This window comes from Lithobates pipiens, unplaced genomic scaffold, assembly GCF_037356315.1.
Source record: "Lithobates pipiens isolate NorthernLeopardFrog02 unplaced genomic scaffold, aLitPip1_a1.2 Scaffold_67, whole genome shotgun sequence".
Taxonomy (NCBI): Eukaryota; Metazoa; Chordata; class Amphibia; order Anura; family Ranidae; genus Lithobates; species Lithobates pipiens.
Genome location: NW_027507889.1, coordinates 1,722,951 through 1,749,627, shown reverse-complemented (window position 1 = coordinate 1,749,627; position 26,677 = coordinate 1,722,951). Strand labels below are relative to the sequence as shown.

Sequence of the window (26,677 nt, the reverse complement as noted above, 5' to 3'; positions counted from 1 at the left end):
CCTCAAACCTATATCCTGAACTACACCTATACCATACCAGTCCTTAATAGAACTTTTGTGGACCTAATAGCTAGTGATTTGGGTCACTGCTGTCTCTCCCTGCTCCACACAGCAACCTCTCCCTATAGTGACAGAAGAAAGAATGTAAAATGGCCACCGGATCGGGTCTATTAATAAGTTAGGGGGAATGTCCAAGTGTCCATGTGCTGTAATGTCTCAATTGGCTGTCCTGTACCCCATGATGGATGTGTCATCATAGGTCAAAGTTCTTTTACACAGTAAACACGTAAGTCCGCCGGGCGAACAGCGGCAATAGTCGGCCGAACGGGCGGACCGCGAACAGCCGAAATTCGCCGCGACACGACCGCTGGGCGAACAGTTCGGCCATCCCTACTGGTTAGTACCTTGATGGGAGACCGCTTGGGAATACCAGGTGCCGTAGGCTTTTTGTTTAATATGTTGTTGGCGTCAACGACCTGTTTTATTTTTCTGCTTGTTGGCGTTGGCGTTTCTCAAGAGAGTTTAGAGTGACCAGCAAGTTTGCCTAAGGCCACATCACCCTGAATGCGCCCAATCTCGTCTGATCTCGGATGCTAAGCAGGGTCGGGCCTTGTTAGTACCTGAATGGGTGCCCGCCTGGGAATATCAGGTGCCGTAGGCTTTTTTTTAATATGTTGTTGACGTCGACAACCTGCTTTATTTTTCTGCTTGTTTGCCGAGGTGACCATCTTGGCGTTTGTCAAGAGGGTTGAGAGTTGCCACCAAGATGGCCTACTGCTACATCACTCTGAATGCGCCTGATCTCGTCTGATCTCGGATGCTAAGCAGGGTCAGGACTGGTTAGTACCTGGATGGGAGACTGCCTGGAAATACCTGGTTCCGTAGGCTTTTTTTAATATGTTGTTGGCATCGACGACCTGTTTAATTTTTCTGCTTGTTTGCCGAGGTGACCATCTTGGCGTTTGTCAAGAGGGTTGAGAGTTGCCACCAAGATGGCCTACTGCTACATCACTCTGAATGCGCCTGATCTCGTCTGATCTCGGATGCTAAGCAGGGTCAGGACTGGTTAGTACCTGGATGGGAGACTGCCTGGAAATACCTGGTTCCGTAGGCTTTTTTTAATATGTTGTTGGCATCGACGACCTGTTTAATTTTTCTGCTTGTTTGCCGAGGTGACCATCTTGGCGTTTGTCAAGAGGGTTGAGAGTGGCCAGCAAGTTCCCCTACGGCCACATCACCCTGAATGAGCCTGATAACATATGATATCAGATGCTAAGCAGGGTCGGGCCTGGTTAGTACCTGGATGGGAGACCGCCTCGGAATACTAGGTTCCATAGATTTTTTTTAATATGTTGTTGGCGTCGACAATGTCTTGTTTTTCTGCTTGTTTGCAGAGGTGACCATCTTTGCATTTGTCAAGAGGGTTGAGAGTGGCCAGCAAGATCACCTACGGCCACATCACCCTGAATGCGCCTGATCTTGTCTATTCTTGGATGATAAGCAGGGTTGGGCCTGGTTAATACCTGGATGGGAGACCACCTGTGAATACCGGGTGCCGTAGGCTTTTTTTTTTAATATGCTGTTGGCGTCGATGACCCGTTTTATTTTTCTGCTTGTTTGCCAAGGTGACCATCTTGTTGTTTATCAAGAGGGTTGAGAGGGGCCAGCAAGATCACTTTTGGTCACATCACCCTGCATGTGCCCGATCTCGTCTGTTCTCGGATGCTAAGCAGGATCAGGCCTTGGATATACCATGTGCCATACGCTTCTTTTTAATATGTTGTTGGCGTCGACGACCTGTTTTATTTTTCTGCTTGTTTGCCGAGCTGACCATCTTGCCGTTTGTCAAGAGGGTTGAGAGTGGCCAGCAAGATCTCTTACAGCCACATCACCCTGAATGCACCCAATCTCGTCTGATCTCGTATACTAAGCAGGGACGGGCCTGGTTAGTACCTGGATGGGAGACTGCTTGGGAATACCAGGTGCCGTAGCCTTTTTTTAATATGTTGTTGGCATCGACGACCTGTTTTATTTTTCTGCTTGTTTGCCGAGGTGACGATCTTGGCGTTTGTCAAGAGGATTGAGAGTGGCCAACAAGATCGCCTACGGCCACATCACCCTGAATGCTCCCGATCTTGTCTTATCTCGTCTGATCTCGGATGCTAAGCAGGGTCAGGCCTGATTAGTACCTGGATGGGAAACCGCCTGGTAATAACAGGTGCCATCGTTTTTTTTTAATATGTTGTTGGCGTCGACAAAGTTTTATTTTTCTGCTTGTTTGCCGAGGTGAATATCTTAGCGTTTGTCAAGAGGGTTGAGAGTGGCCAGCAAAATCGCCAAAGGCCATATCACCCTGAATGCGCACAATCTCGTCTGATCTTGGATGCTAAGCAGGGTCGGGCCTGCTTAGGTGCCTGGATGGGAGACCTCCTGGGAATACCAGGTGCTGTAGGCTTTTTTTTATATGTTGTTGGTGTAGACGACCTGTTTTATTTTTCTGCTTGTTTGCCGAGGTGATCATCTTGACATTTGTCAAGAGGGTTGAGAGTGGCCAGCAAGATCGCCTACAGCTACATCACCCTGAATGCTCCCAATCTTATCTTATCTCGTCTGATCTCGAATGCTAAGCAGTGTCGGGCCTGGTTAGTACCTGGATGGGAGACAGCTTGGGAATACCAGGTGCCGTAGGCTTTTTTTTTATTATGTTGTTGGCGTCGACAACCTGTTATATTTTTCTACTAATTTGCCGAAGTGACCATCTTGGTGTTTGTCAAGAGGGTTGAGAGTGACCAGCAAGGTCGCCTACAGCCACATCACCCTGAATGCTCTTGATCTTGTCTGATCTCGGCTGCAAAGCAGGGTCAGACTCCTCCCCTATCTCGTTGATAGCGGGGCCACTAGGAGTACTATTTGTGAAGATCATTTCAGAGGCAAATAGGAACCAGCGGAACCCTCTTTGGGAATTAATGGGATACTGACAAAAACATATAGGACTCCACCCCTACCAATAGAAGATGATGAAGGGTACACCATATGCACACATTCTTTTAGGATAATACCAAGGTGTCCTGTAAATTTGTTGGGAAGAGACTTGTTTGGGCCACTAGGAATCACAATTAGAACCAACTCAGAAGGAGGTCTAGACATTTCCTCAGATAAAATCACTATAGTAGCATGCAAACCAGGTTTATTGATGCTGTCACAACAAAATAGTGAAGAAGATTTTGAGGATATAGACCCCCAGGTCTGGTCTACATCAGATCTGGATGTAGGACTTGTTTCATGCACACCATACAAGGCCACTCTCAAAGAAGGTGCATTTCCTATCTATCATAAACAGTATCCACTTTCTAAAGAAAAGATGGATGGCATAGTGCCAATGGTGAAGAAGTTTCTGCAGGATGGAATCCTGGAGGAAATTATTTCTCCATACAACACACCTGTTAACCCTGTAAAGAAGCCGGATGGCTCCTTCAGATTTGTACAGGACTTGAGGGCCATAAATGACCTCATAGTCCCAATAGCACCCATTGTACCTGATGTTCCATCTCTTCTGTCCTCCATTCCAGCAACAGCCAAATGTTTTACTGTAATTGATTTAAAGAATGCTTTTTTCTCTGTCCTTGTAGACAAGGAGACAAGGCCACTCTTTGCTTTTACTGTGTCGATTGACCAACACAATCGCCAGTTTACCTGGTGTAGAATGCCCCAGGGATATATAGACTCACCTGTGGTCTATTCTATAGTACTCCAAGCCACCCTCAGGCCTTGGACTGCCCCTCATGGTTCTGTACTGTTGCAATATGTTGATGATCTTTTGATTTGTAGTTCTTCAGAGGAGGACTGCCGAGCTGATAGCCTATCCTTATTGAAATGGTTACATACGTGTGGTCACAAAGTGTCTAAGAAAAAATTACAATGGTGTAAACAGGAGGTTGAGTACCTAGGGTTTGTGCTGTCTCCGGGAGTTAGGAAAGTCAGTCACAAAAGAACTGTTGCTATAGTGGGTCTGCCCCGCCCACTTACCAAGAAAGACCTGATAACCTTTCTTGGAATGATTGGTTACTGCCGCCAATGGATACCTGACTGTTCTTTCTATGACAATATATTGAGACAAGCAACACTCTCTGAAATGTCTGACATTGTAAAATGGTCTGATGAAATGTTAAATGCTTTTACCATGTTGAAAAGTGCAATGGTTACCAGCCCGAGCCTCGGCCTCCCTGATTTTAGCAAAATGTTTCACTTGTTTGCTAGGGAAAATTGCAGAACCATGGCAGGAGTACTGGCCCAGGAACATGGTGGGAGACTGCGCCCTGTAGCTTTTTTCTCAAAGGTGGTTCCAGTACAGGTGCAAGGCATACCTGCTTGTCTCGTTGAAGCTTGAAGCGTTGGCTTCTTGTTCTATGGTTGCAGAGTTGGCAGCACCATTTACCTTGGGCCATAACACTACTTTACACACCTCACACAACGTTACCACACTCCTCAAAACTTTACATACTCAGCATATGTCAGCACAAAGATTGAGTGGGTATGAAGTCATCCTCCTGTCCAATCCAAACCTGAAAATAAAAAGTTCAAACATAAACTCTGGCCCAGCTCCAATTTTGAATGCCTTATTAGGTCTTAAAGGAGAACAGGATGACTTACCACCACCTCATGACTGTACACAATCAATACATCAGGACACTTCACCTAGAGCAGATATGCTTTCAGTACCAATTCCTACCGCACAAACAGTTTTTGTTGATGGCTCTTGCAGCAGACCAAGTGATAATGTCTATCATGCAGGATATGCTGTTGTCCAACTGCCGGATACTGTCCTCGAGGCCAATCCAATACCCTATCAGTCTGCACAAGCTGCTGAATTGATAGCATTAACCCGTGCATGCCAGCTGTTTGCAGGAAAAGAGGTAAACATTTACACTGATTCTAGGTATGCTCATGGTGTGGTTTGGGACCATGGTGTAATATGGCTTTGCAGAGGATATGTGGCAGCAGATGGAAGGAGCATCTCACACTCTGACCTAGTCACAGCATTACTGGATGCAATTCAGTTGCCTTCAAAACTAGCTATCATGCACTGTAAGGCACATACAGGCCAAATGACTGATATAGCCAAAGGTAATGCACTAGCTGACAGAATAGCTAAAGAAGCTGCATCTACACAAAAGGCAAACATTCAAATGCCCATGCTAACACCTCAGCCATGTTCCCTGAAAGAGACACATTGGCTCACGGAACTACAGGCTTTTGCCACCCCTGATGATATTGCGCAATGGAACTGTGATGGGATGGTACAAAAGGATCCTAAAACAGGATTAATCTGCAAATAGGGGAAGCCGTGTATTCCTGTTGCTAGCGCCCCCCTGTTCATTGCACAATACCATGGACTGGGTCACAAGGGATGGCAGGCCACATGTGAACTTCTAGATGCAGATTTTTTCATTGCAGGATTACCTAATCTAGTCAAAGCTTTTGTAAGGAGATGTGTCACTTGCATTAGGAACAATCCAACAAACCCAAAGAAATCAAAGCATGAACATCTTGAGTACCCAACAACACCGTTTACCCATTTACAGATAGACTTTACACATATGCCCAAAGAAGGAAAGAAACAACAATACCTTTTGGTCATAGTGATCATGATGTCACGCTGGCCCGAAATTTTTGTCACCAACAATGAAAACACACAAACTGTAGTGAAGATCCTCACACAGGAAATTATTCCTAGATGGGGGTGTCCATTGCAAATAAATTCAGACAATGGCCCAGCTTTCACAGCTAAAATCTGCCAAGATCTTGTAAAAGTACTAAAAATAGACTGGAAATTTCACCTCCCCTACCATCCACAGAGTTCAGGAATTGTAGAGAGAATGAATAGAACAATTAAAGACAGGAGAAGGAAAGCTACGGGGGGAATTTTGGCAAGTGGAAAAAAGTTCTCCCAGCTGTATTAGCTGAAATCAGAATGACCCCTCACAGTGTGACGGGTTATTCCCCCTTCGAGGTACTCATGGGTAGGCCATTCCCCACACCGTGGGCTAATCATCCCTTGATGGTAGAGAAAGGTGATTTGGAACAAATACAGGAGGAATATGTAAAAAAACTGATTGAAACTCTTGATATTGTTGAAAGAAGAGTTGCTCGCACCTCTCCTTCTTCTTCACAGGTACCAACCCACCCGTTCCAGGTCGGTGATCAAGTTGTGGTCCAGAGGCTTCAGAAAGGTCGAAAGCCGCAAGAGGTTCCATTCGGACCAGTGACCAAAGTGGTAGCCGTCACCAGGACTGCCATCCTTACAGAGGAAAGTCCTACTTGGATCCATGCCAGCAGAGTAAAGAAGGTTGATCTAAGCCCTGGAATTCAAGAAAGGCTGAAAAGAGGTGAAGCAGGTGTTTTAAGTCCTCAAAAGACAAGCACAGACATAAAGGACAGTGATGTCACTCATTTCACCACAGACTTCTGGGAAGGCCTTTTGCCTTCTGGACGTTTCTACTTCTGATCTTTGTCCCAGTGTGGATAATAACTAACTGTATCTTTCATCCTGACGACTTAGGTGCCTTAAAACTCATATGTGGTAAAAACGAAATACACACCAACCATACTGACTTTCACCTCAGAAATGGCAGTAAAAGAGATGTCTCTAATGAATTGATCAAAGAAACAAGTTTTTCTGGAAAAATGTTACTGTTAAAATTTAAATATGCTTATGCTAGAAAGTCAGGATATGAAAAATGCTGGATTTGTAGTAAGTTGCACCCAGAAACTGCTAAAATCCCACTTTTAGCTGTCCCTCTAAACCTCAAGTCATTATTGGAAAATACTCTAGTCTTAAGTATTAAGAATGTCTCGGAAGGGTACCGCAATCAGAGTATTATGTTTTACACTTTAGGAAAGACACATGAACCTGAGTGGTGTGTTCAGCTAGGCAATACATCCAACGGAATAGGTATGTGTTCCAAGTCTGTATTTAACATTTCAAAGGGTATTCCCTTCCACACCAGTAACATTATCATGGGTCATATGTGTAGTTACAAAAATCAATCCCTTAACAACACCATTAGTGAACTTACTACATACAGGAACACAACCTCTGGGATACTTGTGAGTAAACTTGTTAGTGCTGCATTTGAGGCTGGAACTGAGCCCCAACGTAGTTCTCTAAGAAGTTTTTCATTGGGAAACAATACATATGTATGCTGTGCTAAAATTTGTTACCCATGGATCCCCGCAGGAGTGAAAGGATGGTGTTATTTAGCACAGTTGGTACCAGTCATGTCAGCCCTAGGCCAGAATCAGGAACATCACATACAAGTGACTTCAAGTCCAGTACATAGGTTAACTTATAAATACAAGAGAGAAACCCCACCTATGTTTTCTACTTCAGATATGTCATGGACATGGTTTCCATCCTGGACAGGATGGGGCATAACCATGATGGACAAATTAAATAACTACACTAGTTTAATAAATGATGTTATGGAAAAAAACTCCCAAGATATAGGACTACTCAATGTCGAGCTCAAAGCAATTAGAAGACAACTAGAGTTACACGAATTGGCTATTGAAAGCATGAGTGCAGCTCTGACAGGTTTATGCGAAATGACCCAAGATTATGAATGTTGTACATGGTTTCACAATACCAGCCTGGAAATCCCAGACTACTATGATGTTATTAGTCAACACCGAACACAGGTAAATGAATTAATGAAACAAGCAAGGGACATAGGTAATTATGGATGGAACCCCTTTTCTAGTTTGGGTTTAGGTGGAATGTTTTCATGGTTAAAGGACATAGTGATTATGATTATCATAGTACTATTGTTAGGATTGATAGGCTACCTGATTTTCAAGCTTATTCTACTTTGTATTAGCAAATGTACTACACCAGACCAACCTTCTCACGCATATACACAATATCTGCAGCTTTATGTAAATGAATATAACAAACGTAGCAAGAACCGTAGATTTCAGGAGGCTGCGGATCTGTAGAAGTCATTCCATGACTTAAGAGGGGGTTGAAAGGTTATGTTAAGCATCCATCTTGTTTCTGTCAGCCATCTTAATATTCACAAACTTCCATTTTACAATATGTACAGTTTGAACACCCCTTTAACTTCTCAGATAACTGTCTCAACATGAGATTCTTCTAACTCATGTGTTCTCACACACTTATCTATAACCTTCACACTGTTTCTCAGCATTCTTTTAGCTACAGAAGGAATTATGTATCTTTTTCTTATATTAATTCAGCTAGCTTAGAACAAAGAACAATAGCGTTTTGTCTTGACCAGCTGTAATCGTCTTGATGTCTACTGCGCATGTCTTATTCTGTATGACGTGAAATTTACTATATCAATCGCTTTGTAATAACTCAATACAATTAGTTCTTGAAGGACGCCATGGTGTGTGTGTGGTTTTATTTGTCCTTCGAGAATTGATTCCAGATATATCTGAATTTATACAATACATTGGATCTAAGGTCTGAGAGGTTGAAGGGACCACCCTAGACACAGGATTAACCCTTTCAGTTTGGGCCTGGTTAGTACCTGGATGGGAGACCTTCTGGTAAAACCAGGCGCCGTAGGCTTTATTTTAATATGTTGTTGGCGTGGACGGCCTGTTTTAATTAAGCCTGGTTGCTAGGTTTACAAAAAGTTGTCACTAAATGATATATTGCTCACAAAAGCCATAGTTATATGTGGAATTGCACCCCAAAATATATTCTGCTGCTTCTCCTGAGTACGGGGATACCACATATGTGGGACTTTTTGGGAGTCTAGCCGCGTACGGCACCCCGAAATCCAATCACTGCCTTCAGGATTTCTAAGGGTGCAAATTTTTGATTTCACTCCTCACTACCTATAACAGTTCCGAAGGCCATAAAATGCCAAAAAAACACAACCCTCCCCCCCAAATGACCCCATTTTGGAAAGTAGACACCCCAAGGAAATTGCTGAGGGGCATGTTGAGCCCATTGAAAAAAATTTTTTGTCCCAAGTGATTGAATAATGATACAAAAAAAAAAGTTTACAAAAAAGTTGTCACTAAATGATATATTGCTCACACATGCCATAGTTATATGTAGAATTGCACCCCAAATATATATTCTGCTGCTTCTCCTGAGTACGGGGATACCACATATGTGGGACTCTTTGGGAGCCTAGCCACGTACGGGACCCTGAAAACCAAGCACTGCCTTCGGAATTTAAATATAAAACGCTACCAAAAAAAACTGTTACCAATCGCAGGGATCAGGCCTGACTCTGCGAACGCTGCAGTTATGTGTTTAGTGTTTTGTAAGTGACAATGATCGATCGATACTGCACTTGGGTGGGCTGGGCGGAGGGGCAAAACGCAGGTGCTAGCAGGTATCTGGGCTGATCCCGCTAACAATATGTTTTTTTTGGAACCCTAAACTGCTGGGGACGTTAGTATAGATCTGATCAGTCAGATATTGATCTGTTCAGATTCTATACCACTACGGGAGGTTTATGCTGTGCGCGTGGGTGTTAGCGGTACTGGCACTAACCTAGCGCTACCTGGGGCGACGCAGACCCTGACCCTAAAACCTAATTGATATCACCCGCCGGGTGATCAGGGGCTTAAACCTTTATTAGGTAATAAATGGTGGGTGCCCTGATGCTATAAAAAGCAAACTAACTAACCAGATTCACCCATAACACTTATACGGAGATCACTGGTGAAAGGGTTAACTAGCGGCAACCAGGGGGTTAAAATCTTTATTAGGTAGTATATGGGGGTCCCTGGCGCTATATAAAAACCTGAAGGGGAACCTAAATAAGTAACTGGCTAACCAGCGTCACCAGTGACACTTATACGGTGATCGCTGGTGAAAGGGTTAACTAGGGGCAATCAGGGGGTTAAAACCGTTATTGGGTAGTATATCGGGGTACCTAGCGCTATAAAAACCTGGCGGTGAACCTAAAAAAATAACTAGCTACTTAGCGGCACCAGTGACACTAATGCAGCGATCAGAAAAACGATTGCTTAGTGACACTGGCAAAAGGGGGTGAAAGGGTTAACTCTAGGGGCAATCAGGGGGTTAAACCTTTATTGGGGGGGTAGGGGGCTACCCTGGACCTAACATTAACTGCCCTGACAGCTTTTACTGTCACAACTGACACCAAATGCAGTGATCAATAAATAAATGATCACTGCAATCAGTGACACTGTGACTGGGAGGGGGGGTTTGTGCGTCTATGTGTGCCTACATGTCAGTGTAGTGTTGGTGCACACTTACTTTCACTGTTCTCCTCATAGTCCGGTCAATAAGACCGCCCGAGGAGAATGACATCCCTGCCTGTGTTTACTATACACAGCGGGGGAAGCTTCTCATTCGCCAGGAGCGATCGAGAGGGGATGGCCAGAAACCAACGGCCATCCCCTCATCCCGGATCGCTCCTGAAGCGAAACGGACCGCCGCATCCAGCAGGAGGGGGGTCCCATCGGACCCCCCACCCGCTGGAAGGCGAGCATGTACATGTACATGCTTTCATAGTTTCATAGTTAGTTAGGTTAAAAAAAAGACACCAGTCCATCCAGTTCAATCTGAGTGAGTGTCTACAATTGTCCCTATTCCTGTACATTGCACACTCACATTGGTCCCTACCCTCAAGGAGCCCACAATCCAAGGTCCCTATGCATATACTAGGGCCAATTTTGAACAGAGGCCAATTAACCTACCTGCATGTCTTTGGATGGTGGGAGGAAACTGGAGTACCCGGAGGAAACCCACGTAGGCACAGGGAGAACATGCAAACTCCAGGCAGGTAGTGTTGTGGTTGGGATTTGAACCAGTGACCCTTCTTACTGCTAGGTGAGAGTGCTAACCACTACACCACTGTGCTGCCCTTGTGCCTGTCGGTGCCATTGCACCGATGTACATTGCCATGCGGCGGTCCTTAAGTGGTTAAGGATGATAAAATAAATTGTCTAACATGCTATAGAAGCAGTGTCAGAGTTATGAGCTTTAATCATAACTCATTGCTTGGGTTCATCACTGAATTTTGTGGACCCAAAAATATTGCTTGACTGCGTTAGGAATGAAAAAGTATATAGCTCAATCAACTGCCTGAGTTATGAGCTTTAATCAGAACTCATTGCTTGGGTTTACCCACTGAATTTTGTGGACCCAAAAATATTGCTGGATGGAGTTAGGAATAAGAAAGAGAGCAGGGATTTCAGTCTGATCCCTCTTGGGAAAGTCTACAGAGAGCCCCCGCTCTCTGGAAGTAAAGGGCGGCTGTTGGAAGACCATCTTACATTTCAATTGTAAGCTATAATTAAGCCTCTAGTCTGGTTGCTAGCTTGTTCTGAAGAAGAAGGCTGAGGGACTGGGTCAATCTCAGTTTGTGCTGGACTTGCAGAAGAGTGCTCATTCCTCTGAGAAGGCCGGGCTATATCTGATTCAGTCTCTCTTCCAACTGCTTCTAGGGCAACATGGCAGGCAGTCCAAATGTTTGGTTATGGCCTATAAAGTGAATGGCAGATCCTATTCTAACTGTTTATCCTTTCTTCCTGGGAATTCAGTGTTTTGATCTTGGAATGGTTCTTAGCTTTTCTTGGTTAGAGTATGAGGGCACCATACTACAGCCAACAAACTTTGGCCAGGCCAAAATCAACGTGCCCTATTCTTGGTTCAGACTTTAGGGACTGGGTCAAGATGTCTTCTCCCCATAGGGGAAAAGGTATGACACATGCCATTCCCACACAAATAGGTTTAAACCTCCATAATTTAAACCATATGAAAGTTTTCAATGAAAACTATTCATTAATGTCCATGTATAGTGTAGCCTGTAGCAAGCAAAAACAGAGTAGGATTCAGGCACAATGCACGTAGATATCACTTGCTGCCCATTTGCTAGAGCAGGATTTAGACAGGACCCCCCCCCCCAAGCCCACTGTAGCATTGTTTGTATATAATGCTGTTAACTACCCGTTTGCTGCTCATTAGTATGCCCACCTTGGAGCAGTGTAGAATGCATTGCCAGTGATTTCCCCTTGCGCATATGCTCTGTGGTCCCAACAGAGCACATTTCATAGGCAATGTAAATAGTAAATGGCTGCTCTACTAGAGCTGACCTTTGGTTTATATGAAATTCAAATGATGTGTTGTGCAATCAAGCCCACTGAAGCATTGTTTGTTTACAATGCCATTAATTCCCCTCCACTACACATTTATATGCCCAACTTGGAGCAGTGTAGAATGCATTGCAAATGATTTCACCTTGCGCATATGCTTTTTGTGGTCCCAACAAAGCAGCATTCATAAGCAATGCAGATAGTGATTGGCTGCTCTAGGGGAGCCAGTTATACGAAATGCAAATGATGTGTTGCACAATCAAGCCCACTGTAGCATTGGTTTTATACAATGCCATTAATTCGGCCTTTGCTGCTGATTCATACCCAGTTTGGCGCAGCATAGAATGTATTGCGACTGATTTCCCGTTTCAGGCTCTCTGTGGTCCCAACAGAGCAGTGTTCAGATGCAATGCACATAGATTTCTTGCTGCCCATTTGTTGCAGCTAGGCTTTCGACAGGACCCCCTCCCAAGCCCACGGTAGCATTGTTTGTATACAATGCCATTAATTTTCCCTTTGCTGCTGATTCATGCCCAGCCTGGCACAGCATAGAATGCATTGTGATTGATTTCCCATTGGTTTCCAGCTCTTTGTGGTCCCAACAGAGCAGTATTCAGACACAATGCACATCATTGATTTATTTTTATTTTTTGTTAGGCTTTAGTGCGGTTATTAGTTAGCATTAGAACCATATTGTTTAATGTGAAAATGATGTATATTTTTTACTGCTGAATGCTTTATTTTTTTAGAAGCCAGGAAAGCATTTTATTGTTTTAAAATGCCTAGCTTGTCAATATTACAATTGAGTGCAGTGTGTTTTAAAGGTTGTTAATGCAATAATTGGGGCCTAAAACCCCATATCATCCTCCTTGTGTTTTTTAATGTTACCAATATCTCGTTGCAGATGACTGGAATGAGCACAAGATGTATGTGTGAAATGCGTCCACATGATCATAGTTTGGTGTCTTTGGTGTTATCTTTGTGAAACAATATAAAAGGCAATTGGAAGTTCTGGATCTGCAGTCATTTCTTTCTTCCTTCTGACTGGAATGATCCAGTATGGCTGGGCTGCTGTTCAATCTAAAGTAAGTGAAGGGTACACATTTTTTCTTCATTTTATACATTTATTTTTCTTTAAAGATGCATTTAGCCTTTAACTCCAGGGCACGTTCATCCCCTTGGTGGTCAATGATGAGCAGCATGTCTCCCCTTGGTGGTCAATGATGGGCAGCATGTCTCCCTTTGGTGTGTCAATGATGGGCAGCACGTCTCCCCTTGGTGGTCAATGATAGGCAGCACGTCTCCCCTTGGTGGTCAATGATGGGCAGCACGTCTCCCCTTGGTGCTCAGTGATGGGCAGCACGTCTCCCCTTGGTGGTCAATGAGGATTCACTATTGAGGTGGCCCACCCTTTTGCAGCTACAACAGCTTCAATTCTTCTGGGCAGGCTGACCACAAGGTTTAGGTGTGTGTCTTTGGGAATGTTTGACCATTCTTCCAGGAAGAGCATTTGTGAAGTCAGGCACTGATGTGGACGAGTAGGCTTGGCTCGGGATTCTCTGCTCTAATTCATCCCAAAGGTGTTCTATTGGGTTGAGGTCAAGAATCTGTCCAGCCCAGTAAAGCTCCTCCACCCCAAACTCGCTCATCCATGTCTTTTATGGATTATGCTTTGTACACTGGTGCACAGTCATGTTGGAACAGAAAGGGGCCTTCCTCAAACTTCCCACAAAGTTGAGAGCATGAAATTGTCCAACATTTCTTGGTATGCTGACACCTTAAGTGTTGCCTTCACTGGAATTTAGGGGCCAAGCCCAACCCCTGAAAAACAACACCACACCATAATCCCCCCTCCACCAAGTGATTTGGACCAGTGCACAAAGCAAGATCCATAAAGACATGGATGAGTGTGTTTGGGGTGAAGGAACGTGACTGGAATGCAGAGTCCTGACCTCAACCCAATAGAATACCTTTGGGGTGAAATAGAGTGAAGGCTGCGAGATGGGCCTTTCTCGTCCAACATCAGTGCCTGACCTCACAAATGTACTATTGGAAGAATGGTAAAATATTCCCATAGACACACTCCTAAAACTTGTAGACAGCCTTCCCAGAATAGTTGAAGCTGTTAGAACTGCAAAGAGTGTGCCAACTAAATATTGAACCCTATGGACGAAGACTGATATTCCATTAAAGTTTGTGTGTGTTCGTGTGTAAAGGCAGGTGTCCTAATACTTTTGACAATATAGTGTATGTGTAAGGGGGCACTCTGCCACACTCTGATGCAAGGGGGCGATACTCTGCTATAAAGTGGGACTCTGATGTAAGGTGTTGTGGGTGATGCAATGGGCTTTGGGGAGATTCGATATTCTGGGGAGATGCGATTGGGCGATGGGATTCGATGTGTTGGGGCGAAGCGATTCGATGTGCTGATGTGATTCGATGTGATGCGATGTGCTGCGATGTGCTGGGGGCGATGCGATGTGATGTGCTGGGGGCCATTTGAAGTTCTGGGGATATGTGATGCGATTGGGCGATGGGATTCTAGGTGTTGGGGTGAAGCGATTCGATGTGCTGATGCAATTCGATGTGTTGGGGGTGATGCAATGTGCTTTGGGCGATGAGATGTGCTGGGCGTGATTCGATGTTCGTGGGAGATGTGATTCGATGTGCTGGGGGAGATGCAATTCGATGTGCTGAGGGTGATGCGATTCGATGTGCTGGGGGAGATGCGATCCTATGTGCTGGGAGCAATGTGGTGCGATGTGCTGGGGGCGATGCGATGTGCTGGGGCGATGCGATGTGCTGGGGCGATGCGATTCGATGTGATGTGCTGGGGGCGATGCGATGTGATGTGCTGGGGGCCATTTGAAGTTCTGGGGATATGTGATGCGATTGGGCGATGGGATTCTAGGTGTTGGGGTGAAGCGATTCGATGTGCTGATGCAATTCGATGTGTTGGGGGTGATGCAATGTGCTTTGGGCGATGAGATGTGCTGGGCGTGATTCGATGTTCGTGGGAGATGTGATTCGATGTGCTGGGGGAGATGCAATTCGATGTGCTGAGGGTGATGCGATTCGATGTGCTGGGGGAGATGCGATCCTATGTGCTGGGAGCAATGTGGTGCGATGTGCTGGGGGCGATGCGATGTGCTGGGGCGATGCGATTCGATGTGATGTGCTGGGGGCAATGCGATTTGATGTGTTGTGGGTGATGCAATGTGCTTTGGGCGATGCAATGTGCTTTGGGCGATGCATTGTGCTGGGGGTGATTCAATGTGCTGGGGGAGTTGCGATTCGATGTGCTGGGGGAGATGCGATTCTATGTGCTGGGGGAGATGCGATTCTATGTGCTGGGGCAATGTGATGTAATATGCTGGGGGCGATGCGATGTGATTTGATGTGATGTGCTGCGGGCGATGCGATTCGATGTGTTGCGGGTGATGCAATGTGCTTTGGGGAGAGTCGATGTTCTGGGGAGATGCGATGCGATTGGGCGATGGGATTCGATGTGTTGGGGCGAAGCGATTCGATGTGCTGATGCAATTCGATGTTTTGGGGGTGATGCAATGTGCTTTGGGCGATGCGATGTGCTGGGGAGATGCGATTCGATGTGCTGGGGCCAATATGATGTGCTGGGGACGAATCGATGTGCTGGGGTGATGCAATGTGCTGGGGGTTATGCGATTCGATGTTCTGGGGAGATGCGATTCGATGTGCTGGGGCGATGCGATGTGCTTGGGTGATGTGTTTCGATGCAATGTGGTGGGGCAAAGCGATTTGATGTGCTGATGTGATTCGATGTGTTGGGGGTGATGCAATGTGCTTTGGGCGATTTGATGCGCTGGGGCGATTCGATGTGCTGGGGGAGATGCAATGTGCTGGGGGAGATGCGAATCGATTTGCTGGGGAGATGTGATGTGCTGGGGGCGATGAGATGTGCTGGGGCTATGCGATTCGATGTGCTGATGCAATTCGAAGTGTTGGGGGTGATACAATGTGCTGGGGTGATGCGATTCAATGTTCTGGGTGAGATGCAATTCGATGTGCTGGGGCGATTCAATGCGATGTGCTTGGGTGATGCGATTCGATGCGATGGGTGATGCGATTTGATGTGCTGGGGCGATGCGATGTGCTTGGGCAATGCGTTTTGATGCTATGTGGTGGGGCAAAGCGATTTGATGTGCTGATGCGATTCGATGTGCTGGGAGATGCAATGTGCTGGGGGAGATGCGATTCGATTTGCTGGGGCAATGTGATGTGCTGGGGCGATGCGATTCGATGTGATGATGCAATTCGAAGTGTTGGGGTGATGCAATGTGCTGGGGTGATGTGATTCGATGTTCTGGGGGAGATGCGATTCGATGTGCTGGGGCGATTCAATGCAATGTGCTTGGGTGATGTGATTCGATGCGATGTGTTGGGGGCGGCGCGATTCGATGTTCTGATGCGATTTGATGTGTTGGGGTGATGCAATGTGCTTTGGGCGATGCAATTTGCTGGGGGCGATTCAATGTGCTGGGGGAGATGCGATTCGATGTTCTGGGGAGATGCGATTCCATGTGCTTTGGGCATTTCGATGCGCTGGGGGTGATGCAATGTGCTGGGGGAGATGCAATGTGATGGGGAGATGCGATTCGATTTGCTGGGGCGATGAGATGTGCTGGGGTGATGCGATTCGATGTACTGATACAATTCGAAGTGTTGAGGGTGATGCAATGTGCTGGGGGTGATGCGATTCGATGTTCTGGGGGAGATGCGATGCGATGTGCTTGGGTGTTGCGATTTGATGTTCTGGGAGAGATGCGATTCAATGTGCTTCAATGCGATGTTCTTGGGTGATGCGATTTGATGCAATCTGTTGGGGGCGACGCGATTTGATGTTCTGATGCGATTTGATGTGTCGGGGTGATGCAATGTGCTTTGGGCGATGCGATGAGAAGTGTTGGGGGAGATGCGATTCGATGTGCTGGGGGCGTTGTGATGCAATGTGCTGGGGCGATGCGATTTTACGGGGGGGGGGGGGTGATGCGATGTGCTGGGGGAATATTTTCTTATTTTTAACCCGATTATCTATGTAACATAGAGAAAGTTGTTTGTGCAAATAGTTGTAAATAAGCAGTTTTTTTAAATACTCCCACCATCCCATCTAAGGCCCCATTCACACATGCGGACATTATGTGCGTATTTCATCCATCCGTTTACGGATGAAGTACGGACATACATGCATTCCTATGGGATAGCGGGAGTCGGCGGATGAACATCCGCAAACACCGATATCGTCCACTTCCGCAATTGTCCGATCCTGCAGACGGAGGAAAATCCTATTTTTCTATCCGTCTGCAGAGCGGATCGGATGAACACGGACAGACGATCCCCCATAGAGGAGAGCGGAGAGCTGACAGGGCGGTCCATGCACAGTGTACTGGGACCGCCCTGTTATCCTCCGGCTCAGCGGGGACAACAGAGCGATCCCCGCTGAGCAAGCGGATCATCACGGGGCGGATCATTACTAAAACATCCCCTGTGAAAGGGGCCTAACACCAAAACACAAGCACAATTTTTCTAAATTAATATGCACAGTTTGAACTTCATAAAGTCGTCTTCAATACGTCTAGATGCATAAATGAATTGTGTTGCTGACATTATTATGTTTTTTATTATTTTTTTTTCTTTTTAAATGAAAAGCTGTACAGAAAAAAGTATCAGCTGAGTGTAGATATGTGTGTGTGTATATATGTACAGAACACGATATATATATATATATAGTGTGTGTGTGTGTGTTTCTTGAATAATATTTCTTGTACATGCAGTATATTTACTGGTTCCTGGAGGGAGGAGGGGTTTGCATAGATATGGGTGGCAACTTCCTCTAACACTGCCGTTGCCATGGAAACCTGACCTGAAACTTATTACACTGCTTGTGCAGCATTGAGCATGTGCGAGATCTGCAAGGCTGAAATCCAGGAAGAAATACAGTCTGGCTTCAGATGCCCACACTTAAGATGGCCACAGTCTGCTACTAGTTTATAAACTTTCAAAATGCTGTAATAACCTAACAAAACGGACCTTAGTTTACAGACCAACTTTACTGAATACATTAAGCTTGTGTATTATAGGGGTATTTTTATTTAAAAAGTGTAATTTTGGCCTGAGCACCACTTTAACCACTTGCTTACTGGGCACTTAAAGCGGAGGTCCACCCTAATGTCTAATGTCTAATGTCCCGATCACGGCCACCGGTGATCGGCTCTTTTTTTTTCTCTTCGCGCTGTCAGCGCAAGGAAGAAAAATAGCCGATTACCGGCTCCGTTGTATCACATGATCAGCTGTCATTGGCTGACAGCTGATCACGTGGTAAGGGGTCGGGATCGACCCCTTGCTCGGATCCGTGATCAGGCGAGTCTTGTAGACTCGCCGATCACAGAGCGCGCCGCGTGCGCCCCTCAGGCTGCTCGTGCAGGGGACGACGTCAATAGACGTCGTCCCAGCAAAGGAGGTCCACGCTGTAGCCGTCATTTGGCTATAGCGCGGGTCTCTACTGGTTAAACTGAGCCGCAGATCTAAACCATTGTGCAGAAACTCCAAAACTACTGAGGTGGACGGAGTGGTGGGGTCCCACTGCTTACTTTCTGCAAATGTTTTAAATGTATTCCATATTTTAGAATAGATAAAGTTTGTGGAAGGTTTCCTAGCCTTTAGGAGAGTAGAAATCACCCCCACTGAGAATCCTAATGACTGGAAATTCTGCCGCTCAAGATCCAAAGATGTAGATTCAGTTTGTGAGGAGCTGGGTGCACCAATTTCCCCTGTGAGAGAAGCTGCGGGAACACTGGGATCTTGAACGGCGGGGCATACGCTGAGGTTCACTGCCCAAGGGAACCCCGGCCTCTTCGGCCAGTACGGCAGAATAGCTATCACTCTGACTGGCTCCATTGATAATCTGATTAAAAACTTTGCGATCAAGGGTCTGGGGGGAAACGCATATGCGGTCTCGCATCGCCACGGACTGGAGAGGGCATCTACTGCTTCTGCACGGGGATGAGGCAGACGGGATGGAAATCTCTGCAGCTTCGCATTCATTGGAGAAGCAAAGAGATCTATTTCTGGTGGCTTCTGCAGACTCATGATCCAACTGAACTCTGATGGGTGCACTGCCCACTCGTTGCTGTCTGAAATGAGGTCTTCCTTTGACCCCCAGAGGAGACTTCTCTTCATAGAAGCTGAAATTGATATTCTCTGACATAGGGACTTCTTCCTCCACTGCGTCAAAAAGCCCCATTGAAAAGTCCTCAGATGCCAATAAGCCCAAGGTAACATTGGAAGGCAAGCCGCCATGGTCCCGATTAAACTCAAGCAATTCGAGGCTGACAGGTGGGAGAGAGATCTGACGTGGACCATCTTCTGAACAATCGCCTTCACCTTCTGGGGAGGGAGGCGCACTGTACCAGCCTTGGTGCTGAATAGAGCACCCAGGTAAATCATCACCTGAGTAGGGGTTAGGAGGCTCTTCTCTGTATTTACTAACCATCCAAACTCTCTCAGAGTCCTCAGAAGAATCTCCTTGTGGTCCCGTAGCTGGGCTTGATCGGATGCTAGCAGTAGAATGTCATCCAAAAAGTGAAAGACTCGAAGGTGCCAGGGCTGAAATTAGAACTTTTGAGAATATCCTTGGTGATGTGCATAGGCCAAAAGGCAGGCATTGAAACTGGAGATGTGTTGAGCCTATTGCCACTCTCAAAAATCTTTGGAACGCTGGTAACACGGGAACATGGAAATAAGCATCTTGCGAGTCTACCTATACCATCCAGTCTCCTGGTTGGACCATCTGGATGATCGTCTGCAAGGATTCCATCTTGAACGAGTCAAGCTGTATGAAACGATTTAACCTCTTCAGATCCACCACTGGTCTCCACTCTCCACTCTTCTTGGGGATGAGGAAGAGAGGAGAATAGAATGCCATGAATCTCTTGGAGGGAGGGACCGGTAAAACTGCCTGTTGTACTACAAGAAGGTGAAGATATTTCTGCAGAGCTTCCGCTTTCTGCTGTGAAGTTGGACTTTTTGTTAGAACTAACGAGTCCTGTGGGGGCACATCTTGGAAGGTCCAAAAATGGGTAAAACGGACTGTAGAAACCACCCACGGATCTTCGCAACGACTGCCCGATACCTCCGCAAACCTCTTCAACCGGGCTGCAGTGGCCTTTTGTCAAATGGACTTTGTCCCCTCCTGATTATTGGAGAGGCTTCTCTATTTGCCTTTAGAAACGTGGCCTGAGTACTCCTCCAATTCTTTTTGGGGTCTCTGCCTTGTCTAAAGTTGGAGAAATTCCTATTCCTGGAAGCTTGGAATTTTGTTGATACCACGTGTGAATGCCTCACCCTTCTATCCTGGGGAAGTAGCCCCAACTTCCCTCCTGTCACTAATCCATAAAAGACATGGATGAGCGAGTTTGAGATGGAGGAGCTTTACTGGGCTGGACAGATTCTTGACCTCAACCCAATAGAACACGTTTGGGATGAATTAGAGCAGAGAATCCCGAGCTAAGCCTACTCGTCCACATCAGTGCCTGACTTCACAAATGCTCTCCCTGGAAGAATGGTCAAACATTCCCAAAGACACACACCTAAACCTTGTGGTCAGCCTTCCCAGAAGAATTGAAGCTGTTGTAGCTGCAAAAGGGTGGGCCAACTCAATAGTGAATCCTCATTGACCACCAAGGGGAGACGTGCTGCCCATCATTGAGCATCAAGGGGAGACGTGCTGCCCATCATTGACCACCAAGGGGAGACATGCTGCCCATCATTGACCACCAAGGGGAGACATGCTGCCCATCACTGACCACCAAGGGGAGACATGCTGCCCATTGACCACCAAGGGGAGACATGCTGCCCATTGCCCACCAATGGGATGAACGTGCCCTGGAGTTAAAGGCTAAATGCATCTTTAAAGAAAAATAAATGTATAAAATGAAAAAAAAAATGTGTACCCTTCACTTACTTTAGATCGAACAGCAGCCCAGCCATACTGGATCATTCCAGTCAGAAGGAAGAAAGAAATGACTGCAGATCCAGAACTTCCGATTGCCTTTTATATTGTTTCACAAAGATAACACCAAAGACACCAAACTATGGTCATGTGGACGCATTTCACACATACATCTTGTGCTCATTCCAGTCATCTGCAACGAGATATTGGTAACATTAAAAAACACAAGGAGGATGATATGGGGCTTTGGGCCCCAATTATTGCATTAACAACCTTTAAAACACACTGCACTCAATTGTAATATTGACAAGCTAGGCATTTTAAAACAATAAAATGCTTTCCTGGCTTCTAAAAAAATAAAGCATTCAGCAGTAAAAATTTACATCATTTTCACATTAAACAATATGGTTCTAATGCTAACTAATAACCGTACTAAAGCCTAACAAAAAAATAAAAATAAATCAATTATGTGCATTGTGTCTGAATACTCCTCTGTTGGGACCACAAAGAGCTGGAAACCAACGGGAAATCAATCACAATGCATTCTATGCTGCGCCAGACTGGGCGTGAATCAGCAGCAAAGGGCAAATTAATGGCATTGTATACAAACAATGCTACCATGGGCTTGGGAGGGGGTCCTGTCGAAAGCCTAGCTGCAACAAATGGGCAGCAAGAAATCTATGTGCATTGCATCTGAACACTGCTCTGTTGGGACCACAGAGAGCCTGAAAAGGGAAATCAGGCGCAATACATTCTATGCTGCGCCAGACTGGGTATGAATCAGCAGCAAAGGGCGAATTAATGGCATTGTATACAACCAATGCTACAGTGGGCTTGATTGTGCAACACATCATTTGCATTTCATATAACTGGCTCCCCTAGAGCAGCCAATCACTATCTGCATTGCTTATGAATGCTGCTTTGTTGGGACCACAAAAAGCATATGCGCAAGGTGAAATCATTTGCAATGCATTCTACACTGCTCCAAGTTGGGCATATAAATGAGTAGTGGAGGGGAATTAATGGCATTGTAAACAAACAATGCTTCAGTGGGCTTGATTGCACAACACATCATTTGAATTTCATATAAACCAAAGGCCGGCTCTAGTAGAGCAGCCATTTACTATTTACATTGCCTATGAAATCTGCTCTGTTGGGACCACAGAGCATATGCGCAAGGGGAAATCACTGGCAATGCATTCTACACTGCTCCAAGGTGGGCATACTAATGAGCAGCAAACGGGTAGTTAACAGCATTATATACAAACAATGCTACAGTGGGCTTGGGAGGGGGTCCTGTCTAAATCCCGCTCTAGCAAATGGGCAGCAAGTGATATCTATGTGCATTGTGCCTGAACCCTACTCTGTTTTTGCTTGCTACTGGCTACACTATACATGGACATTAATGAATAGTTTTCATTGAAAACTTTCATGTGGTTTAAATTATGGACGTTTAAACCTATTTGTGTGGGAATGGCATGTGTCATACCTTTTCCCCTATGGGGAGAAGACATCTTGACCCAGTCCCTAAAGTCTGAACCAAGAATAGGGCACGTTGATTTTGGCCTGGCCAAAGTTTGTTGGCTGTAGTATGGTGCCCTCATACTCTAACCAAGAAAAGCTAAGAACCATTCCAAGATCAAAACACCGAATTCCCAGGAAGAAAGGATGAATAGTTAGAATAGGATCTGCCATTCACTTCATAGGCCATAACCAAACATTTGGACTGCCTGCCATGTTGCCCTAGAAGCAGTTGGAAGAGAGACTGAATCAGATCTAGCCCGGCCTTCTCAGAGGAATGAGCACTCTTCCGCAAGTCCAGCACGAACTGAGATTGACCCTGTCCCTCAGCCTTCTACTTCAGAACAACCTAGCAACCAGACTAGAGGCTTAATTATAGCTTACAATTGAAATGTAAGATGGTCTTCCAACAGCCGCCCTTTACTTCCAGAGAGCGGGGGCTCTCTGTAGACTTTCCCAAGAGGGATCAGACTGAAATCCCTGCTCTCTTTCTTATTCCTAACTCCATCCAGCAATATTTTTGGGTCCACAAAATTCAGTGGGTAAACCCAAGCAATGAGTTCTGATTAAAGCTCATAACTCAGGCAGTTAATTGAGCTATATACTTTTTCATTCCTAACGCAGTCAAGCAATATTTTTGGGTCCACAAAATTCAGTGATGAACCCAAGCAATGAGTTATGATTAAAGCTCATAACTCTGACACTGCTTCTATAGCATGTTAGACAATTTATTTTATCATCCTTAACCACTTAAGGACCGCCGCATGGCAATGTACGTCAGTGCAATGGCACCGACAGGCACAAGGGCAGCACAGTGGTGTAGTGGTTTGCACTCTCACCTAGGAATAAGAAGGGTCACTGGTTCAAATCCCAACCACAACACTACCTGCTTGGAGTTTGCATGTTCTCCCTGTGTCTGCGTGGGTTTTCTCCAGGTACTCCGGTTTCCTCCCACAATCCAAAGACATGCAGGTAAGTTAATTGGCCTCTGTCCATAATTGGCCCTAGTATATGCATGGGGACCTTGGATTGTGGGCTCCTTGAGGGTAGGGACCAATGTGAGTGTGCAATGTACAGGAATAGGGACAATTGTAGACACTCACACCCAGACCCAGGTTGAACTGGATGGACTGGTGTCTTTTTTCAACCTAACTAACTATGAAACTATGAAAGCACGTACATGTACGTGCTTGCCTTCCAGTGGGTGGGGGGTCCGATCGGACCCCCCTCCCGCTGGATGCGGCTTTCCGTTTCGCTTCAGGAGCGATCCGGGATGAGGGGATGGCCGTTGGTTTCTGGCCATCCCCTCTCGATCGCTCCTGGCGAATGAGAAGCTTCCCCCGCTGTGTATAGTAAACACAGGCAGGCAGGGAGGAAGTGATGTCATTCTCCTCGGGGCGGTCTTATTGACCGGACTACGAGAAGAACAGTGTGTAAGTAAGAAGTAAGTGTGCACCAACACTACACTGACATGTAGGCACACAACCCCCCCCCCCCCGATCGCCCCCCGCCTTTCCCTCCCAGTCACAGTGTCACTGATTGCAGTGATCATTTATTTATTGATCACTGCATTTAGTGTCAGTTGTGACAGTAAATACTGTCAGGGCAGTTAATGTTAGGTCCAGGGTAGCCCCCTACCCCCCCAATAAAGGTTTAACCCCCTGATTGCCCCTAGAGTTAACCCTTTCACCCCCTTTTGCCAGTGTCACTAAGCGATCGTTTTTCTGATCGCTCCATTAGTGTCACTGGTGCCGCTAAGTAGCTAGTTATTTTTTTTAGGTTACAAAAGAAATTAGAAATCTGCGCTTAGTAAAATAAAATTAAATAAAATGATATAAAAACAGCAGCTGAACACTATAACCCGGATACTGGGCACACAAAAGCAGAAAAAAGTAAAAGTGTTTCGCTTGGCCTCTTAAATATAAATGTGACTTAATAGGAAAAATGTGTGTGTATGGAAAATGTGAAAAACCTAAATAATGTGAAAAATCATTAGTGAAAAATACTTTGAAAACCCAAATGTCCAATGAAGTCAAAAGAAATGAATCTGTAACTCAAATGTCCATTAAAGTGAAAAACCAAATAATCATAAAAAATAATGTGACACAATATAAAGTCCCATGTGAAATATAAGACAAAAAATGATGATTGATCTTGTATGTTCAAAACAACAATAATAATGCTTGACCACGTGGACCCTTCACCTCTGTAAACCAATAATGAATGGAGGCTTACCAGATCTCCAGTGACCCCCTGTTAAGGGAGGTCAGTCTGCGCAGATACGATCACATAGACGTTTCGATAAGGAAGCCAAAAGCCGACCCAATCGTTCGGTGCAAGAAGCCGGGAAACGACCCAATCCTTCGGATATCACGTAGTCTCCAAATACGCTCGGATCCTCTCTAAGGCCGCGTACACACGCGCGGACTGTTCGCCCAACTTTGTCCGTCAAACAGTTTCGGCAAACAGTCCGCTCAAAATTAGCATGGACGGACATGGCCACACACGACGAACAAACAGTCCGCTGAAACCGTGCACGATGACGTACGTCACGTACGACGGGACTAGAAACAGGAAGCACAAGACACAACAAAGCACCCTTTGGGCTCCTTCTGCTGACTTTGCGTTAGTAGAAGTTTGGTTAGAGACGATTCGCGATTTTTAGACTTCAGCTTAATTTGTCCGTTCACTGCGGCGCAGTCTACCTGTGAGGTGTATATCTGCCTTTCGGTACGCGTGGATCAGTTGTACCTGTTGGGCGCTTCTGGTCCGCTCGTTTCTGTGTTTCAGGTCGTTCTTCATAGGTCTGGCTGTTCTTCAGTGCGTTCAGTTGAGCTTGTCTGTCCAGCCGACGGTTTCAAAGCCATGGAGAGTGGACGTACTCGGGAACGAGTTCATGCTATATTGGGGCTTGGTGTTTTAGTTGTTATGAATTGTTTTTATTTAATGACAATTTTTTTTTTTTTTTTTCCCTGTGTTTGACTCTCCAGTGTCCTTCCACGCCACAGGAATGGCAGACTGTGGCTTCCCAATTCGCTGCCCGTTGGGACTTCCCCAACTGCGGAGGGGCGATCGGCGGGAAACGTGAGGATTGTGCCCCCACCACATTCGGGGTCCTACTATTGGAATTATAAGGGGTTCCATAGTGTGGTGCTAATGGCAGTGGTGTCGGCACAATGTGACTTTCTTTATGTGGATGTGGGGAAGAACGGCCGGATGTCTGACGGAGGAGTCTTTAGGCAGACCGAGTTCTGCCACCGTCTCATCACTGGTGGCCTGGACTTGCCACCAGATGCCGAGAATGTGGAGGGTCTACCGTTTGTGTTTCTGGCTGATGAAGCGCTCGGTCTGAGTGAACATCTTATGAAACCCTTCCCCCAAATGACCCTCACCCCGGAGAGGAGGGTTTTTAATTACCGGCTGGCCAGAGCAAGAAGGGTTGTGGAGAGTGCCTTTGGCATTATGGCCAGCCGGTTCCGTCTGTTACTGAGAGCGATCAACCTTGTAGAATATAAACTGAACTATGTGATTCTGTGCTGCTGCATTCTGCACAATTTTCTACGTAAATTTTCAGGTAACCAGTACCTGCAGCCTATTGGGCCTGAGGCCGGACTCATATTTCCAGAACTGACAGGGCTGGATCATGCCCTTCCTGGCTTAGCCCCCCAAACAGCACGTGAGGTGTGTGACCGCTATGTCAGCTATTTTAATGGTAGGGGGGCTATTCCAATGCCAGCTGAGCAATAAAAAAAAAAATTTCTTGAAATATGTCTTGTCTGTTCAAATTTTTAAGTTTGGTTCTTGTTTGCTTTTCACATTGCTTGTCTCCTACATTGTCCTAATTCAGGGATATGCAATTGGCCAACCTCCAGCTGGTGCAAAACTACAAGTCAATCATGCCTCTGGGTCTCATGCTTGTGGCTGTCAGTCTTGCTATGCTTCATGGGACTTGTAGTTCTGCAACAGCTGGATTTCCACTAATTGCATATTCCTGTCCTAGTGCATTTGTATTGCAAAGTGGTTTTTGACAATAGGAAATAAGGCCCTTTGTGACAGAAAACA

General features: G+C 45.8%; 6 pseudogenes; all 6 read left to right on the top strand.

Annotated features, from left to right (window-relative positions):
- Positions 1 to 542: 542 nt before the first annotated feature.
- Positions 543 to 661, top strand: LOC143959240 (5S ribosomal RNA; annotated as a pseudogene).
- A 108-nt stretch (positions 662 to 769) lies between these two features.
- On the top strand, positions 770 to 888 carry LOC143959207 (5S ribosomal RNA; annotated as a pseudogene).
- Positions 889 to 995: 107 nt separating this feature from the next.
- On the top strand, positions 996 to 1,114 carry LOC143959206 (5S ribosomal RNA; annotated as a pseudogene).
- Positions 1,115 to 1,445: 331 nt separating this feature from the next.
- On the top strand, positions 1,446 to 1,564 carry LOC143959176 (5S ribosomal RNA; annotated as a pseudogene).
- A 311-nt stretch (positions 1,565 to 1,875) lies between these two features.
- LOC143959181 (5S ribosomal RNA) lies at positions 1,876 to 1,994 on the top strand (annotated as a pseudogene).
- A 341-nt stretch (positions 1,995 to 2,335) lies between these two features.
- Positions 2,336 to 2,455, top strand: LOC143959253 (5S ribosomal RNA; annotated as a pseudogene).
- The last annotated feature ends 24,222 nt before the right edge of the window (positions 2,456 to 26,677 follow it).